Raw genomic sequence first — 19,281 nt, 5'->3', positions numbered from 1 at the left:
ATAAAATACTTTGGAGTCTAACCTGCCATTACAAACCCAGGAACTATATATAAATACAATTACAAAACACTTTTAACACAAATAAGTCAGATCTAAACAATTGGAGAAATGTTAATTGGTCATGAGTAAGCAAAACCATTTAATAGTAAAAATGGCAATTCTACCTAAAATAATTTACTTAATTCAGTGTCATACTAATCAAACTACCCCCAATTTTTTTTTAATAAAGCTGCAAAAAATAGCAATTCATCTGGAAGAATAAAAGTTCAAGGGAATCAATGAAAAAAAATTATAGGAAGTTGAATTGGTAGTATCAGATCTCAAACTGTATTGCAAGGTGGTAATCATCAAAACAATCTAGTATTGACTAAGACATTGATAGGCAAACTATGTCCTGCGGGCCAGATGGGGCCCCCTGATTCTATCTGGCCACTTGAAATTATTCCTAATCTGACGAATACAATAAGTAGAATACAATGCAATGAAACTTCAAAAAAGTTGCCTTAGAAACAGATTGACAGATGAGCATTTCCTTTCCTTTGGCCCCCTCTTTAAAAAGTTTGCCCATCACTGGGCTAAGAGATTAAATGGCTGACTAATAGAGTAGATTCAGTACATAATACACAGTAGTAAATGACCACAGTAATCTAGTGTTTAATAAGCATAAAGATCTAAGCTTTTGGGTCAAGATCTCAGCCTTTTGACCAAAATTGTTGGGAAAACTAGAAAAAAAAGTTAGTAGAAACTAGATATAGACTTCTTTCTCACATCACATACCCAGATAAGAACAAAATTGCTACATGATTTAGACATAGAGGATGATATAAGCAAATTAAGGAAGCAGAGAATGTCTTACCTGTCAAATCTATGAATAAGGGAAGAATTTATGACAAAACCAGAGACAAAAAGCATTATGTGGTATAAAATGGATAATTTTGATTACATTAAACTAAAAAAGAGTTTTGCACAAATAAATCCAATATAGCCAAGATTAGAAAGAAAACAGAAAACTGGGGAGGGGTTGTTTATAGCAAATTTCTTAATAAAGGTCTCAATTTTCAAATAAATAGAGAACTGAGTCAAATCTATAAGAATAAGAATCATTCTCCAAATGACAAATGGTCAAAGATTATGAATAGACAGTTTTCAGAGAAACTCAAAACTGTCTATAGTCCTGGAAAATGCTATAAAGTACTATTGATTTGAGAAATACAAATAAAAACAATTCTTAAGGTACCACCTCACACCTATGAGATTTGCTAATATGGCATAAAAAGTGTGTGATAAATGTTGGAGGGTTATGGAAAAATTGGAACACTAATACACTGCTAGTAGAGTTGTGAGCTGATACAACCATTCTAGAAAGCAATTTGGAACTATGCCTACAGGGTTGTAAATCTCTGCATACACTTTAATCCAGCAATATTGCTACTAAGTCTGTATCCCCAAAGTTAAAAGGTGGATAGGGGAGTTGGCAGAGGGAAAAGAACTATATGCACAAAAAATATTTATAGCAGCTCTTTTTGTGGTGATAAAGAATTGGAAATTGAAAGGATATCCATTCAGTTGGGGATTGGCTGCATAAGTTGTGGAATATGATTCTTAGGCATACTATTATATTATAAGAAATGATAAGCAGGAGGTTTCAGAAAAACCTGGAAAACCTTATACCAACTGATATGAAGTGAGCAGAACCAAGAGAACATTGTATACAGTAAAAGCATTGTTAAACAATGATTAACTGTGAATGACTGAGCTATTCTCAGCAATCCAGTGATCCAAGACATTTTAAAAGACTTATTGAAAAATGGTATCTTGCCTCTAGAGAAAGAATTGACAGTCTGAATGAAGATTGAAGCATACTTTTTCCCTTTGGTTTTCCTTTGGTTTTGTTTTAATTTTTGGTCTATGTTTTCTTTCACAACATGGAAATATATTTTGTATGACTATATGTATAGTCTATTTGTTGTCTTCTCATGTAAAGAAGAGGAGAGAGAATTTAGAATTACATTTTTAAAAATAATATTTAAGATTATTTTTCAAGTAATTGAAAATAAAACATATTTTAAAAGAAATTAATAATGAATCTCAGAAAACATTTTGTTATCAAAACATCTTGGTGGGCAAAAAAGAGGTTCTTAAATAATAGTTTCTAAGTTAGAAACTAAGTAGACTACTAGAACTCTGACATCTCTAGTCTTAATGACTATTAGGAATGTCATAACTCAAAGAAAGCAATGATAGAGAATAAGAAGCACATACTTTGTACAGGCATTTCTCTATTATAAGAAGACAGCATTTTCAGTTCTTTGTTCCCATACAGCCTTTTTATTAATTCTTCTATATGCAGTATTTCTGCTGTAGCAATGACAGCACTATTTCCAGAGTTAACTTCTGTGCCTTTACGAAGTCAGCACATGTTCAGAAAGACTCTTCCTGCCTGCCACAAGTAACACAAAGCAATAGACACGTGAGTTGGCATTACTAATTAATAACATCTGCTTCTGTTGTGGACCTCTAATTAAGTGCCTCAGTTTTAATCACACAATATTTTATAACGCTTAAATGAGACGGAAGAAAAAGGGCACATTTTTCCCTTTTCCAACACTGATGGGAGGTTTCGAATAGATAATTTTCACCTACAGGTGAAATGAAAGCACTAATGTAGATGCACCCACATAAAGAGTATAACAATTAGAGTCCTCACACTAGATTTTAAACCTGCACTCTAGGGCCTATATGACCATTCAACTGAAACTACTTTCTTAAAAGATACCAATGACTTCTTAATTGCCAAATCTAATGTGTTTTTGTTTTTTTTAGTCCTCATCTTTTTGACCTTTCTACAACCACTGACACTGTCATTCACTGTATTCTCCTGGATACTCTTATCATCTGGAGTTGTTTTGGCACTCTTCCTCAGTCTCCTGTCTAACATCTATTTTGCTGAACCCTCCACCCATTAACTTGGCTTTGTCCTAGGATGTCTTCTCTTTTCTTTCTTGTCTATCATTTAGTTATTTAATCAATTCCCAGGGATTTAGTTATGATCTCTGTGCAAATGATTTCTAGATCCTTATATGTCTAATCCTATAGTTTTTCCTAAGTTTCCCTCTCAAGTCATAAATTGTCTATTAGACATTTTAAATTAGATATCTGGTAAGCACCTCAAATATAACATTTCCAAAACAGAAGTTTCCTTTCTCCCCAAATCTGCCCCTCTCCTGAACTTCCCCATCCTTTTGGTCACCCAGGTTCACAACTTCATTGCCACCCTCAAGTCCTCTAATGTTCTTCTCAAATATCTAGTTACTTGCCAGATATGTCTAAAGCATCTCGCCTACAAACCCTTTCCTCTATCTCTCTTGCAGTAATCCTTTTACTTCTGGCTACGTTTTGTATAGATTTTTGCTGTAAATTTCTAGTGGCTCTCCCTGCCTTAAGTCTCTCTTCTCAGCTGCCAAAATGATTTTTTTAGAGCTCAGGTCTGACTATATAGCCACTGCCACCTACCAGTCCCCCCACCCTCCTGGAAAAACACAGCACACACTTACTAGACTCTACTAACTCTATTACTACTAAGATCAAATATAAACTCCTCCATTTGGCTTTTAAAGCTCTTCCCAATCTGGCCCTTTCCTAACTTTCCAGGCTTCTTACATGTTACTCCCTTCAGTGGCACCTGTGGGCCAGCCATTCTGACTTACTTGCTTTCCTTACACATGCCTTTGTACTAGCTATCCCCATGCCTTGAATCATTTCCCTTATCACCTCAATTTCTTAGAGTTCATGTCTTCTTTCATGATTTAGCCTAAGTTCTACGTATTCAGGTCTTTCCTAGATACCCAGGAGCTAGCTCTTTCCCTCTAACTCTCTAAAGTAACTTTGTTTTGACTGTGTATATTATCTTATATTTCCTTATATGTGCCTGTTGTCTCTTTAGAATGTAAAGTTCTTACAAAAATGCAGAAGAAAAACATATGATTGATCACGTGGTTAGATGGAGATATGATTAGGGTTTTGATGTTAAAAGATCACTCTACTGCAAATATGAATGACATGAAAATAGGTTTTGAACAATGACACATGTATGACCCAGTGGAACAACTTGTTAGCTCCAGGAGTGGGGAAAGAAGAAGGGTATGAAAAATCATGAATCATATAACCATGGAAAAATATTCTAAATAAATTTTTAAAAAAATAACATAAGCTCCTTGAGGGCAAATACTTTTCACTTTTTTTTTTACCCCTAGTAGTTTGCCCTAGTGCCAATCAATCAACTAATAGCATTTAATAAGCATTTAATATGGGCAAGAATAATACTAAACATTGGGAATATATTGAGAGGGACATACACTGTCTCTGTCCTTAAGTAGCTCAGTCTAATGGGAAAGACAACAGGCAAATAACACTACCTAAAAGATAATAGGTAGATATATTGACAGAACAGATGAATTTTAGATAAGGGAGGGCTGGCAGAGAGAGAAAGAGACCAGGAAAAACCTTTCTGCAAAAGATGAAACTTGGGCTGAGCCTTCAAGGAAGTAGAGCCTTCTGCGCTTAGAGGACAACCTGTGCAAAAACACAGAAGTTGGGTTGTCATTTGCTAGAAACTGCAAGAAAGTCAGTACTTCAGGATCATGGAGTTCATGGATAAGAGTTAAAGTGCAAGAAAACTGGAAATAGAAAATGGGTCTAGTTTGCAAAAAGCTTTTTAAGATTTTAGATTTGATCCTAAATGTGATGGGATGTCATTTCAATTTATCAAAAATGGCAGATAGTTGGGGTGGAGTAGGGTGGGGTGGTGGTGATTAATGAACCTAATCAGGCCTGAGCTTGAAGAAAATCTGTTCATCCACTTAGTGGAGAATGAATTAGAGACTTTGGGCAGAGAGATGAAAGAGTATTGCAGTAGTCCCAAGAATGCAGTGCCAAGAGTCCTAAATGGAGAGAACTAGTTGTAGGCAAGAAATGTTGTGAAGGGAGAAACATCAAGACTTGGCACAATAGATTAGATATGTTGAGTGAGTATTCGAGAAATATCAAGGAAAAACTGAAGTATTGAGCATGGACAGCAAACATTAAATGATTCACTGATCTTTTCTTGAATTCATCTTTCCTCCTTTTCACTTTAAACCAATAGAAAAGTGAAATAGTTTTTAGATGGCTAATCAGTTAGTCATTTTAGGTTTTCCCCCCAACCAGCAGTTTCAGTTGAGTGATGAAGTTAGCAACCAGATTGCAGAGAGTTTAGAATCCAGGGAGAAAAGAATTGGAGGCAGTTAGTGTAAACAGCTTTCTCAAGGAGTTTAGCTGAGAACAGGAAGAGAGGTATAGAACTATCACTTTTGGGAAGGGTAGGGTCAAGTAGAAGGTTTTTTTAAGATGAGAAAGATTGCACATAGAAAATACTTTAAATGCTTAGAAATTGATTGATGCAAGAACACTCAAGATTACATTTTTGTGTTTTTTTATGTTTTGTCATATATTTGCAAAACATTAATAGATGTATTATCTGATTCACCATACTTCGTGGGATTTGAAAGGAACTGTTAGAGATCCTATAGTCTACTTCCTTCATTTTATAATGGAGGAAACCTCAACCCAGTGAATTTGTGATGTGCCCATAGTCCCACATATAAGCAAAAATAGGATTCAAATCTATGTTTTTTGGCTCAGCTTCCAGAACTTATTCCTCCACATCCATAATCATGTAACAAAATAGGAATTCTGCAAGGAACCTTTTGTTAAAAACGTAATAGTTGCTCTCTACCTACTAGAAGGTAACCAGGGAAATCTCTCCTTGTTACAAGAAGGAATTTAGCTTTTAAATTGTTTTAGCAATGAATTCACCTATTTGAGATTTGATTTAATAAAATTTCTATTTAGAAATTTAGCCAACAGCAAGTATTTAAATTGTGGAAAGTTTAGAAAAAAGAAATAAGATTATATTGTTCACAAGACATGTGGCATGGTATTGAATGAACCATTAAAAACTCATGTCACTGCCTCAAAATGATGAACCTTTCAGTAGTCTGGGTACTTTTGAACTTCATGTCCATCTTAAGAAATGACGCAGCCTTTTTTTAGGGCATATTTCTAATCACTTTGGTAGTCTACTACAAAAATCAACAACTCTTGCTATAAAAATTCAAAGAAAATGGAACAGTAATGGAAACATTCTATTTTTAGCTTTAGATTAATACATTATTTTGCTAAGCAGTTCAGAAATGTCAACATATACACGATTTTTTTCAAATATATTTTACTTATAGGTTAGTAGATTAACATGTAGATTACATAGAAAAATGTGGACTTTAAAAGTTAGACATGTACAAGTGATCCAACTCAAGCTGATCTTTGATGGAGTCTCCTATACAACCTCCTGGACAAGTAGTCATCTGGTCTTTTCTTGAATACTACCTCCATTGACAAAAAGCTCACTGCTTCTTGTGGAATTTTTATATTTGAGTTACATATTCCATTCCATTTTAATAGCTTTAGTTATTAGAAAAATCTCCCTTAAAAAAAACTTTCTCATAAACTCTCAAAAGTCAAGAAATAGTTAAAGTGTAGAAGCTTACTTAGAAGTTTTTAGTAACAAGGTTAAAAAAATATACAAGTAAATTCAGTTGACCAATTTTCCATTATTACCTGAGTAAACCTCAGATGACTCCTGCTTTTTCAGTTTTGAACATTTTGTGTTCCAACTCTCACACTTTTTCTACCCTAGTTTTTGCTGAATCCTGTAAGGTATAGAATCACTTGCAAAAATGAGGAGCCCGTAAGCTTTCTGGTTTTTGACTGCATGCTACTAAACAATACTGAATCTGTATATTTTATTTTCTGGTTGACAATTTTGAAGTGAGACAGGAAGGAGGAAAAAGACAGATAAATCATAAAAAAAAAGAAGAATATGTCCCAACAGATCAGAGCCCTCTTTTCACATGACTGGCTCCATTCAAGTCCCCATAACTTCTTCCTAGATATCTTGATTATATATGTCAGTTCTAAAGCCTATTTAATTCCAATGTCAAGGATCTTCTATCTAAAATTAATATTTGTTATTAATTATATATAATTCATATATTTAATTTAATCGAAATGTAATTTTGTGAATGGACTAATCACTCATAATATTTTTGCATCCTTAAACTAATAGTGACTTTAGATTTTGTAAAAAGGCACTAAGAACATTGTGAAAATTTCCATCTCTCTCCCTGCACTCAGTTTTACTTCTCTGTGTTTTCTTATCAAATGCAACTGAGAAATTATTCATTTCAGTAGAATAGTAGTTTTCATGGTGTGGAGTTTGGTTGATTTTGCCAATAGACCTTTGTCATCTCACTAAAAATTACACAAAGACTATTAAATAAGTGTGAAAATCTCCCACTTCAAATCCCTATTCAACAAATCAGACTGTAAATCAACCCATGAAAATTTAACCAATATGTCGAAAATAAACTTTAATCACATTTATTTCTGCTTTTTGCTTATTTTTTCTTACATTTGTGCTTCACAGAACTTTCCTTACATTTCTGTTTTGTTTGCTTGTTTTTTCATTCAGTCAATCAGTCAAACACTGTACCAGGCATTCCATTACACACTGGCAATACAAAGACAAAAAACCCAAACAATTTCTGCTCTTAAGTTTACATTCTTTAAATATATCACTGCACACACACCTGTCTTGTTTTTCTCATTTCCAAATATCTAATAATTATAGCTAACATTTACATAGCACTTCCTATGTGCCAAACACTTGGTGAAATGCTTTACAAATATTTGATTTGATTTGATTTGATCCTCATAACATCCCTAGGAGGTTATCTATTATTTTCTTCATTTTACAGATGAGGAAACTGAGGCAAACAGAGGTTAAGTGACTTGTCCCATGGTCACATACTTAGTAAATGTTTGAGGCCAAATTTGAATTCAGGTCTTCTTGACTTTAGAACCAGTGTTTCATTCACCGTGCCACCTAAGCTAATTAAATATGTCCCTCTCCATTCCTAACCAGTAAGCCATCTCCTGTAACAAAATAAAAAAGGACAGAAAAACAGTGCAGCAAAACTGTTACATCACCCGAGTCTTACAGTATATGCAATGTTTTAAACCTATAATTGTCCACATTTACAGAGAAGGGAAAGAGAAATCATGTTCTCACTTCTCTGGTCCAGACTTGGTCATTAAAATTATGCAATTCTTATCTATGCTTATCACGATTCTTTGTGTTCATTTTTTCTTAGTGCAGAATTATTACCTTACATTCCAGTGAGACAATTCTTTTAGCCAGCAATTGTGAGCCGATTAGGATGGTTCTAAACCACCCTCATAGCCACCTTTTTTTGCTATAGGAGTTGAGGTCTCCCTAACTTGTTCATGAAGCCCAAGCCTTAGATCAAACACAGCAGCCCCAGACTGGTAAACCATCTGCTGTTTCTTTTAGTATTTATAGAGTTCTTAACCATTTAAACATGTATAAAAAGTATGCTTCCATTTTTGTTAGGTTCCTTTATTTTTAATACGTTCACAAAATTTTTGAGCATTGCACCTCTGACCTGATCTACCCTGTAAGCTCTGTGGTTTTTTTTTTTTTTTTTTTTTTTTTAACCCTTGTACTTCGGTGTATTGTCTCATAGGTGGAAGAGTGGTAAGAGTGGGCAATGGGGGTCAAGTGACTTGCCCAGGGTCACACAGCTGGGAAGTGGCTGAGGCTGGGTTTGAACCTAGGACTCTGGTCTCTAGGCCTGACTCTCACTCCACTGAGCTACCCAGCTGCCCTAGCTCTGTGGTTTTTATTGAATAATTTTGCTCATAGTGCTTTTGGAGAACACATGTCACTTTATAGCAGAACAGACTCTACGTGAGAACTTAATGTCTTTGATTTATTTAGGGTATATACCTAGCAGTGGACTCTTGAGTCAAAAAACATGAACATTTTATATGCTTTTCTAGCATAATTCCAAATTGCTTTCCAAACTAGTTGGACCAGTCCCTAGCAGAAAGTGTACATTTTTATTGGGGGACTTAACTATATGTAAAGGTATGTATAATTCAAATGAAATCATGAGAAAGGTAAGAAAAAATTAGTAATATTATCTTCAAACCTCAGAGTATTTTTTTAAAATAACAATTATCTGAACTCTTAGGTAGTAGTTTAAAAGTAGAAAAGCAGATAAGTGGAACAAATTAAATAAGAGTAAATCATAATTGAGCTCAATGATTCCCTTATCAGAGGTATTTCATGAAAAGACTATTTGCCAAAGGACCACCTTTGTGTCAGTTTTGTTAATGCAAAAGCATCTTATTTTTGTGCAATTGAAATTACCTATTTTATCTTTTGTGATATTTTCTGTTCTTTATTCGGTCAAGAATCTTCCTGTAGCCAAAGCTATGGAAAGTACCATGTTCGGTTCTCTACTAATTATTTTATAGCATGGCCTTTAATATTCAGGCTATAAATATCTATTTTTAGCTTATCATGCTAAGTGTTAAACCTAATTTCTGCCCAGTTGTTTTTAAGTTATCCCAAAGATCTTGTTAAACTGGGAATTCTTCCCCAATTGTAATTCATGTCTTTGGGTTCACCAACCCATCTGTACTCAAGAGAACTCCTGGCCTATAAAAGAAAATGATTCACAGTATTCAAGTTAGTATGAAAGTGAGGTAACAGATAATATTGCCTGAAGATTCAGAAGCTATTTGATCTAACCTATTAATGTACAGTCATTATTCCTAGCTTAATATGCTATTGCAGCAATATTGCTCCTCTAATTTTATTCAGAGAAACATTCCAAATCCAGACATTGAAGCATGAGAGAAGCTGAAGGTGTTAGGAAATAAATGTTGCAGGTGCTCTATCACATAGAGGAAAGTGTTTCTGTCTTTTGTTTTACCCTTTTTGAATTTCAAAAAATATTTCCCTCCTGGATTGAACAAAATGGGAATAAAACTTGGAAGTTTTTGTTTCATGTTTGTACGTATCTAACTTTTCCTCCCATGTACATGTTCTTTGAAATCTTTCTTCTCTGACTAAAAATGGTTTTGCCTTTGTATGCCGTGTGCTGTTTTAATGTGTTTTTTTTTCCTATTACTGAATTCCTTTTTTCTTCACCTTATTTGAATGCATTATAAATCTGTTTAAATGAGAATGTGAGACAAAAGGCTTTTTAATAATGAAGCACACCAGAAATGGAAGCTGCAGGAACCATCCATGTGGACAAATGAAATACTTTTTTGTCTACAGTATGCAGCCTTCCTATAAAAAAAGTGGAGGTCTCTGTCTGGCTTAGGACAGCTGGCTAAGCTTGATCGTTCCCCTCCATACAATGAGTGCCAACATCCTTCAAGATTCATTAAGAGTACTGCTTTTTTTTCCCTCTTGAGTTACTCAGGCCTTATCCAGCCAGATAGGTATACTAAACCATGAAGAAAAATAAGCCTTTTAGAGAAGAGATGTTTGTATCCATATCAACTGGTTTGTGGGAGATTTGATTGTGGGTTTTTAAATGAACCTTAAAAAAAACTGTACCTCTAACAATATTGGTACCAAATAATCAGTGTAAACATCCTTTCTTTCTGCTATTAACCACCAAACTACATATATTGACACATACAAATAGTTACATCACTATATTGCTTTCCTTAACTTTTCAAGCAACACATTTGTGTGGGGAAAGTTGGTTCAGTGTTACGTATAGAGTCCGTTTTATACAAATGAAAAGCATAAAAAATATTTAAGTAAAATAAACCTTTCTCTAGAAAGATTGCATGTGGAAATTGTGAAGCTCTTTTCCTTTTGAGCCTCATTCATTTAATAATCTGTTATAGTAAACATTTATAAAGAGGTAAATTCTGGCTTAAAATATTTTAACTTAATTGTGATTATGGTTTTCCTGGTTAGGAATTTTTTCCCCCTACTATAGGTTGCCTACTTGCCTTTAAAATACTAAGTTGTGTTTTGTTTTGTTTTGTTTTTTGGTGGTATGGGGTTTGGTTTTGTTTTGTTAAATTAGAAAACTTATTCTCTCTGGGGACTTATTCCAAGAATGGAAGTAAAGGTGTACCAGGTCCCTTGGCACCAGGGAGCATTATTACATATATGAAGTAGGCAAGGTTCATGTATGGCTAGGGTTATAAATTCTCCTTCTGCTCTTAATACATCATTCACTCTTTGCAATAATGACCTTATATTGGTCTGCCTCTTTTTCAGAGTAGAATTTGCTAAAGTATAAGTTGTAAACCCCGAAAATATGCGGCATATCATGTATTTGTCTGGAAGGTGGAAGGTGTAGGTATCCCAATCTTGGATTCAGAAATGCTATCTTAAATAGAGAAAAAATTTAGAATCATCTTAATTTTTAAAATTATTCACAGATTAGATTATTCTCTTTAGGGAACTTAATTTGAAAACTCTAATACCCGGAGCAGCTAGACAGCTCAGTGGATAGAGAGCCAGGCCTGGAGATGGGAGTTCCTGGGTTCAGATCTGGCCTCAGACACTTTCTGGCTGTGTGAGCCTGGGCAAGTCACTTAACCCCATTTGCCTAGTCCTTAACCTGCTCTTCTTCCTTGAAACCAAAACCTAGTATTGATTCTAAGACAGAAGGTAAGGTTTGGAAAAAAATTAAAAATAAACTAGTACATCTAAACAAAAAGGTATTATAACCATTTCAAGTGAATCTCAATTGTATTATTTATAACTCAGGTTTTCAGATGCTGAAAAGATTTACATAAACTGTATATAAAGATTTTATATATTAAGTTAATCATGAATTAACTGTTTTTCTAAGGAGGGAAGCAGCTTAACCCAGGAAAATAGAAAAGACATTTTTCCTACCAATTTTCTTTTACAAAAAATGTCCAATGCAACATTTTAAAGGATTAATTAATATTTTGTATATATTTACAAAATTATGGTAGGCCTTGTTTTAAATTTTTATAAAGGTTTAGATGTATTCTACAGTCCATTTTTCATGTTCAGTTAGATTTGCCAAATTATAAGATTTCTTTCTGGTATGAAGGAATCACCAAGTTTCTCTAGTGCAGTAATAACAAAAGATCTCTCTGATTTCTACTTTCTAGCATTCTCTCTATGGGACATATAGTTAGTCTGTAAAAAATGCCTATTGATTAATTTCAAAACAGAATGGCTCTCAGAATTGTTCCTGAATTAGGAAGCTTCCTATTGTTTCATTCAGATGAACTACTTTCATTTGAAAGAGGAAGAATAATTTAAGTAAAAAAACACTAGACTTTGAAGTCAGAAGACTTATGTTCAAATATAGGCTTTGCTACTTATTGGTTGTGTGATCAAATATTTTTAAACACCCAATTTAAATAGAACTATCCTATGATATGGTAGAATCTGGTCAGAGAAAACCCCACACATTTACTGCCTTTATATAACTTATTTTGCATTAGTCCTAGGTTTAGGCCTAATTTTAAAGGAAATGGTAATGTTCTCAGATGCCTACTAAAGGCCCAATATTTTTAAAAGGTTTTTTGTATTGATGTGTATTTCTTGGGAAGTGGAGGAGAATCCGGCCCTGTATTTGTCTCAATATTATTTCTTTGAAATATATTCTTAACTAAATAATGTTTAAGAAACCTTGTTTAGGAATGTCAATAGCTAAGAAAGGAAAGAGTTTTATCTCACAAACGATAAACTATTTTACTTAAACACATTTGGTAGTTGATATGTTGCTTCGTTTCCTCTACAAGAGTTTAGAAGGGTTGCACTATTCATTTGACCCCAAATAGGAATTTTACTTTTCTTTGCATTTCAGTTTTCAAAATAACAAAATCTGTAGTTGTAAAAGGCTAAATTGTGAGGAAGTATATAGAATTTCCTACAGTTCCTTTTACTTTGTTCAATATGTTCCTGATTTGAGAACTAGGAAAGGATCATTAGATTTGGCAGTTAAGATATTGTTGGTAATTTTTGAAAGAATAATTTCATTTGTTTAGTAAGATTCTGAAACCAGATTGTAAGTATTTGATAATTGAGTAGCAAGTGTAAATGTGGAGGCATGAAGAGTGAGTGAAGACAAGTCTTTCTAGTTTTATTCGTGAAAGGGAGAAAAAATAAGAATAATTTGAGGAGATAGTGAAATCAACTTTCTGTTTGTTTGTTTTGGGTTTGGGTTTTTTTTTTTTTTTTTTGAGATGAGAGACTAGGACATGATTATAAATGTCAAAACTGAAGGTGAAAGAAAGAGGGAGAATGACCTGTGTGAGTAATAGCAAAAAGATCAGTTGGGCTAGACTGGCAGGATTCATGAAGGGGAGAAATAATGTATAATAAGACAGTAATGGTACCATGAAGCCAGGTTGTGAAGAGCTTTTCTTTTTTTATTTTAAGTAATTAAAATTTTTTTTTCTCTACTTCTCATTTTTCCCACATTGGAAGAAGTACTTGTAAAAAAAACAAAAACTAGTTCCCACATTGGCCATTTCTAAAAAGCATATCTTGGTCTGCACCATGAGTCAATCTCTTCTCTGTCAGGAGGAGAGTATAATATGCCACTTCTTATATGGAGCTAGTGACAAATTTTAATGGTTCTAAGTGAACAGCAGGGCTATCTGTAAGCAGAGAACACTTCATAAGTTTTATCACATTAACTTCCAGAACATCCAAGTAAAACAGCAAAATTAGGGAACAGAGGGTTAACCTTGGGCAAGTTTTTCCTCCTCCTAATAGGCCTCAGTTCTCTCATCTGTCAAATGAGAGCTGGAGAAGATAATCTCAAAAGTTCCTTCTTCTCCCTCTAAATCCTAAAGCCCAAAGTGACTTTTCCAAAGTCCAGAAGTAGAATTGCAGTTAGATATAACCTAAAGAGCTAACAACCCCATGAGGTAGATGCTATTATTATCCCCATTCTGTAAATGAAGAAATTGAGGCACAGAAGTCAAGTGACGTGTCCAAGGTCACACAGAGAGTGTCAGAAATCAGATTTGGATTCAGACTCCAGGCTCAGTGCTATAGCCAGTGAACCCCTCATCTCCCTAACATACTATTTCCCTAACTGCCTGTCCTCTCACCACAATTGTACCCCAATATGTTTTAATAAGAATTAAGAGGGAATTAAAGTGCTTCCAGTAGAACATTAGAGGATTTTGCCTGTTTTACTGTCCATTTCACTAAATATTTTCAGAGGTTCTTTAAAGGCAGTTTTGAAAAACAACATTGGGAAATGAGTGGTTAAACATTAAACAACAACTTTAATTTGACTGGAAATGATTTTTCTTTTAGTGTATTTTCATTCCCTCTTGAAGAGTTTGGCTACATTTGATTTGTTTTGTTTTGTTTTAAACCCTTTACTTCTGTGTACTGACTCCTAGGCGGAAGATTGGTAAGGGTAGGCAATGGGGGTCAAGTGACTTGCCCAGGGTCACACAGCTGGGAAGTGTCTGAGGCCAGATCTGAACCCAGGACCTCCTGTCTCTAGGTCTGACTCTCAATCCACTGATTTACCCAGCTGCCCCCTTGGCTACATTTGAGCATACTTCCACAAACTGTGTACTGTATATTACTATGTACTATGGTCTGTATATTAGGGCAAAAACCTTCCATCAAATAATAGTTTGATCCAAATAAAAAGGAAATCTGTCAGATTGCAAAATCCAAAAACATCAGAAGTCCCCAAACAACAGAAATTTGATAAAGATTCAGAAGCCTTCTATACAATGGATTTAATATAGAATAATTCTGTATGACAAAAGCACCATTTGTGGCCCCATAGTATGAAGCAATAAAATGCCAGAAAGCATGTTTTAATTGAATATTTCCTATATTTCTTTTATACTTAAATTCAAAGATTCCATTGAGAAAGAATGTAGTTTAAAGAATCTCAAAGGGAGATGGATAGGAAGGGGTTTTAAGTGGTGTAATTTAATTTAGCGTTGATCTAAAAAAGTCAGCTGAAATGCTCTGTGTTTGTTGCATTTTATTTCTTGGAGTAAAGGCGGGAACCTAAAGGTCATTTAGAGCTGAGAAGCTGAAAGGACCAAAGAATTAGTCTGCTGCCTACTACTGGAGGATCTAGGAGCAAAAATCAAATTTGACTTAATTCCCTAGAGTTCATCCAGGAACTCTTTAGTGAAAAATAAAGCTTTTTTTCATTTTAGAATATTTGGATAACAAGTTTTAATACTAGAAAAAAGAATCACTTGTTTTTGTTTTTGTTTTTTAAATAATCATAGCACTGAAGAGGCCAAAATGAACATAATCTTTTACTGTTTTTTGCATATAACTCTTATTAGGCATTGAGGCCAGGAGCCATCAGGATTCCTAAATATAAGAGAGTTCTTAAGTCTGAAAAAGTGAAGAATCATGTGGAGAATAATTTGGAGTGTGTTTTGTTCTATTTGAGGAACATCAGGTTTGGGGCTTTTCCCCCACCCCTACTTATTTCTCCCATATAGGAGAGAAACTGAATCACTTACCTCCCTGAGCTTCATTTTTTTCTGTTTGAAAAACTGATGGACATCCCCAGGGTCACTTAAAGTTCTGAAATTCCATAAAAATAGTAATATCAGCTGTGTTTCTTAGCAGTAAACAGAGTAATTGTGCCCTCTAGGGACTGGAAACTCTATGGCATATACTAATTTACCATTTTCTTTGTAGTAAATACTAATTCAAAGACCTAAAATAGGTGTACAGTTTAAACTAAATTGACATATTCAGGAGAAAATTCAGTGCTTGTAAAAGAGCTATTGAAGGTAGAAACACTTTGATTCATTTTCACAGGACTTCTCAGCTGCAGATATTGCTTATGGAGGACAAATGTGAACAGTTTTACAGTGCAGTTTGCATTTGCCATGTCACCTATCATGTTTCATAGCTTGAAAGGTGAAAGCAAGCATAAAAACACTTCAGGTCTTTTCTCAACAAAAATTTCAAGGTTCCTTCCTATTGTCTATATAGCAGAGACCATAAAAGAAAAATGTGACAGTTTTGTTTCAGAAGAAAGTGTAGCCACATTTGCTAAGAATCTTTGACAAAATTCAACTTGAAAAATTTGAGCCTCTATACCAGGGGTCGGCAACATATGGCTCTTTCTGCAGGAGCCATAAAGTCAATTTTTTTTCAGGCACTATTACAGGAGTGCGCACTGTGAGCACTGTACGCTCTCACAAAATTACATTTTTAAAAATGTGGCATTTATGGCTCTCACGGCCAAAAAGGTTGCCAACCCCTGCTCTGTACAGAGCTTATGTTCTTCTTTTCCATTCTATACAATGATTTTCATATCTCGAAAAGTCTTCATTTGGCTCTTTACAGAATCCTTGAGTCATAGAAACTTTAGAAGGATCAAAATCCAACCCTCTTACTGGTGATTTCAGACCAAACTTGTCATAAGAGTGGTAAGTTACAAAGCCAGGGTTTTGAATCAGATTCTTTGATCTTTGACTATTTTTACCACTATACAATGTTGATTCTCCCCTAGAACCTATCTCTAACTCTAAGAAATGGGTATTTAGTCTTTGCCTGAAGATTTAAGTAAAGGGGTCAGAAAGCACTACCTCCTGAAACAGGCAATTCTACTTTTGAATGGGTCATATTGTTAGGTGGTTTTTCCTTCCATCTAATCTAAATGCCCATCTTTACAATTTCAGCTCATTACTCTTTAGTTCTGCCCTCTAGGGTCAAATAAATTAATCTAATCTATTTTTAATAGGATAGTTTATCAACGATTTGAAATCAATTTTTCTTTTCCCCAAGTATTCTCTTTCCCAGACTAAATAGCCCTATTTCTTTACATTGGTGTGTGTATATATATGTCATGATCTCAAGACCTCTCATCATCCTGGTACCTATTTTCTGGAATCTTGCCAGCTTGTAAGTATCAAAGCAGCAAAGTGATCCAGTGGGTAGAATACTAGACTTGGAGTCAGGAAGATCTGAGTTCTGTTATGGATAAAAAGAGGGGTACACTAAAATTTGGGGGTGATCTCCTTCCCTTGCTGAGTGACAGAGGGTAAAAGGTGATTGAGGTAATGGGACAGGAATGGAAGGGAAGGCTAAGTCTAGGGAGGAATGGACAAGGCAGTATTAGGATGGTAAGGGTACAGGGTGAGGTGTTCAGGAGAGACAGCTAACACAGACTAGACAATCAGGTAAGAGACAGAGGACGGACAGGGGGTGGGGGGGAAGAATAGGCTGAACCCTTCCAGGCAGAAAAGGTACTTTTACAGACACAAAGAATAGGGCCAGTCAGAAGTGGTTTGAATCTGACTTGAGGGCTTTCTTGTCAGTTTCTCAAGACCTCAAAGGAGGAATCACAAGGCTCCTCCCTGTCAGTGAAATTGAAGGGATTCAGGAGGAAGCATTGGGCAATTACTTCCTCCCAAGATGGACGCCTCCAGTTTCCCTCAGGAAATAAAAGAGAATTATTCTTTCCCCTTCGCCTTTGCCTAGTTTCTTCAATACAAAGATTCTCCAGAGGGTTTGATTAGGTAACCAAGGGGTTTATTCATGTTTCAGGATAGTTTTCAAGAAGAGAGGGGTTCAGGATTTCTGACAACTGCTATGGAAAAACTCAAGGTGGGGGAGGGTCTCAGGAATGGGTTAGACTGAAAGAGAACCTGCTCTCTCAGCTGAGGAAGATTTGGCTGCTTTTAAGGTAGGGGGTATACTAAAGGGATAGTTTGAATTCAAGGATATCCTATTTGCCTATTGGGGAAAACTAAACCCACAAAGTCTTTCACTGAGAACCCAAAAGCCACCCTGCCTCCCAGAGCCCCGGGAAAACAGGCAGGGAAAAATAAGGAAATAATATGGAGAAGGTCAGAGAGAGGTCCAGAGAAATTAGCCAGGTTCAAATTATCCAAAGACAAGGCACAGGCCAAAGCAAACCGAAGGCCAAAATAGAGCTATGGTTGATCCTTCTGCTCTGTTCAAGCGTCAGGGACCAACTGAACTTTTTCTTAGAATTCTCAGGCTTCCAACTACCAGAAATTTTCAGTTGGCCCCCTGCAAAGAGTAAAACCCCTCTTCCAACTTTTGCATTACAGTTCTAATCTTGTCTCAGCCAATTACTAGCCATGTGACCCTGAGCAAATCACCTAACCTCTATTTGCCTTATTTTCTTAATCTACAAAATGAGATAATAATGGTTATCTCTCAGAGTTAAGAGAATCAGAATTAATATTTGTAAGTCACTTTACAAGCCTCAAAGTGCTATGTTACTATTTTCCTAAAATTGACATCAGAAACTAAAAATATTCCTAATGGCATCTGAGATCTCACTTTAGGTTGGAGTAGCTAGAAGGTCAAATTCCCAAGCCACTGAAAAGTTTATCTAAACAGCTATCTACCTTATACTTTGTGAAGTTGATGTATTAACCCTTTAAAAACTTTATGGCTATTAAATTTATTAGTTTTCAGCCTGTAAGAATTTTTCTGAATCCATAGTCAGTCATCTATCATGTTATTCTTCTTAGCTTTGAGCCATTTCCAAATCTGATAAGCATGCCCCCTATGCCTTCACCCAAGTCACTAATAAAAATATTAAATAGCACAGTAGAACAATCCATGGAGAACTCCACTAAGACACCTCCAGTCAATTTCTCATACATACTCACCCTCTTGAGATTGTCATTCAGCAAGGTATTAATCCCTCTTATTATATTTTTACCTAACCTGAATTTCATCATTTTATCTAGGATATTCGGTAAACATATCCAAAAGGGGAGAATTCAGTCTGATGTAGTCTGCTCTTGACAAAACCATGCTAAGTTCTTAGTAATCACTTCCTTTTCTAGATGTTCACAATCTATCCTTTTAATAACGTTAGAGAATTTTTTCAGAAATAAGAGCTGGTTCACTGGCCAATTGTTTTCCAATTACAACCTAGTTAAATTTAAAAAATACAACTGTAATTTATGTATGTCCTCAATACTGTTAAATCTCTTATTAATCATGATCCTTTTTAGATTATTCATACTAATTTAGCAGTTTGTCAATATGTTTACCTGAACCCAATGGCCAGGAGTATGATAGTGTTATTGTCTCTTCCCTTACCTCAGTCAATCAAGAAATATTAAAGTACCCTACTATGTGTAGGCACCTTGTTAAGTACTAGGCATACAAAAAGAGACAAGGGTCTATGCCCTTTGGGGACTTACAGTCTAATGGTGAGACAACAGGCAAATAATATCACACATGCACACACACCCACAAATAAAAACAATTCAGAGACTAAAGGCACTTGAGTTCAGAAAGGTTGGGAAAGAAAGTAATGCAAAGGGAGAAAAGACTTGGTCAGGGCACAG

General features: G+C 35.1%; 1 protein-coding gene and 1 non-coding gene across 2 annotated transcripts in view; both read left to right on the top strand.

The window, feature by feature from the left end:
• COP1 (COP1 E3 ubiquitin ligase) overlaps positions 1-19,281 on the top strand; it is a 317,833-nt gene that overhangs the window by 288,561 nt on the left and 9,991 nt on the right. The window lies entirely within an intron of this gene.
• Positions 10,194-10,333, top strand: LOC123248249. The gene has a single exon (XR_006506317.1).

Source organism: Gracilinanus agilis, chromosome 4 (assembly GCF_016433145.1).
Source record: "Gracilinanus agilis isolate LMUSP501 chromosome 4, AgileGrace, whole genome shotgun sequence".
Lineage (NCBI taxonomy): Eukaryota > Metazoa > Chordata > Mammalia > Didelphimorphia > Didelphidae > Gracilinanus > Gracilinanus agilis.
Note: the sequence above shows the minus strand (reverse complement) of the source record. Positions and strands in the feature narration are given on the sequence as shown.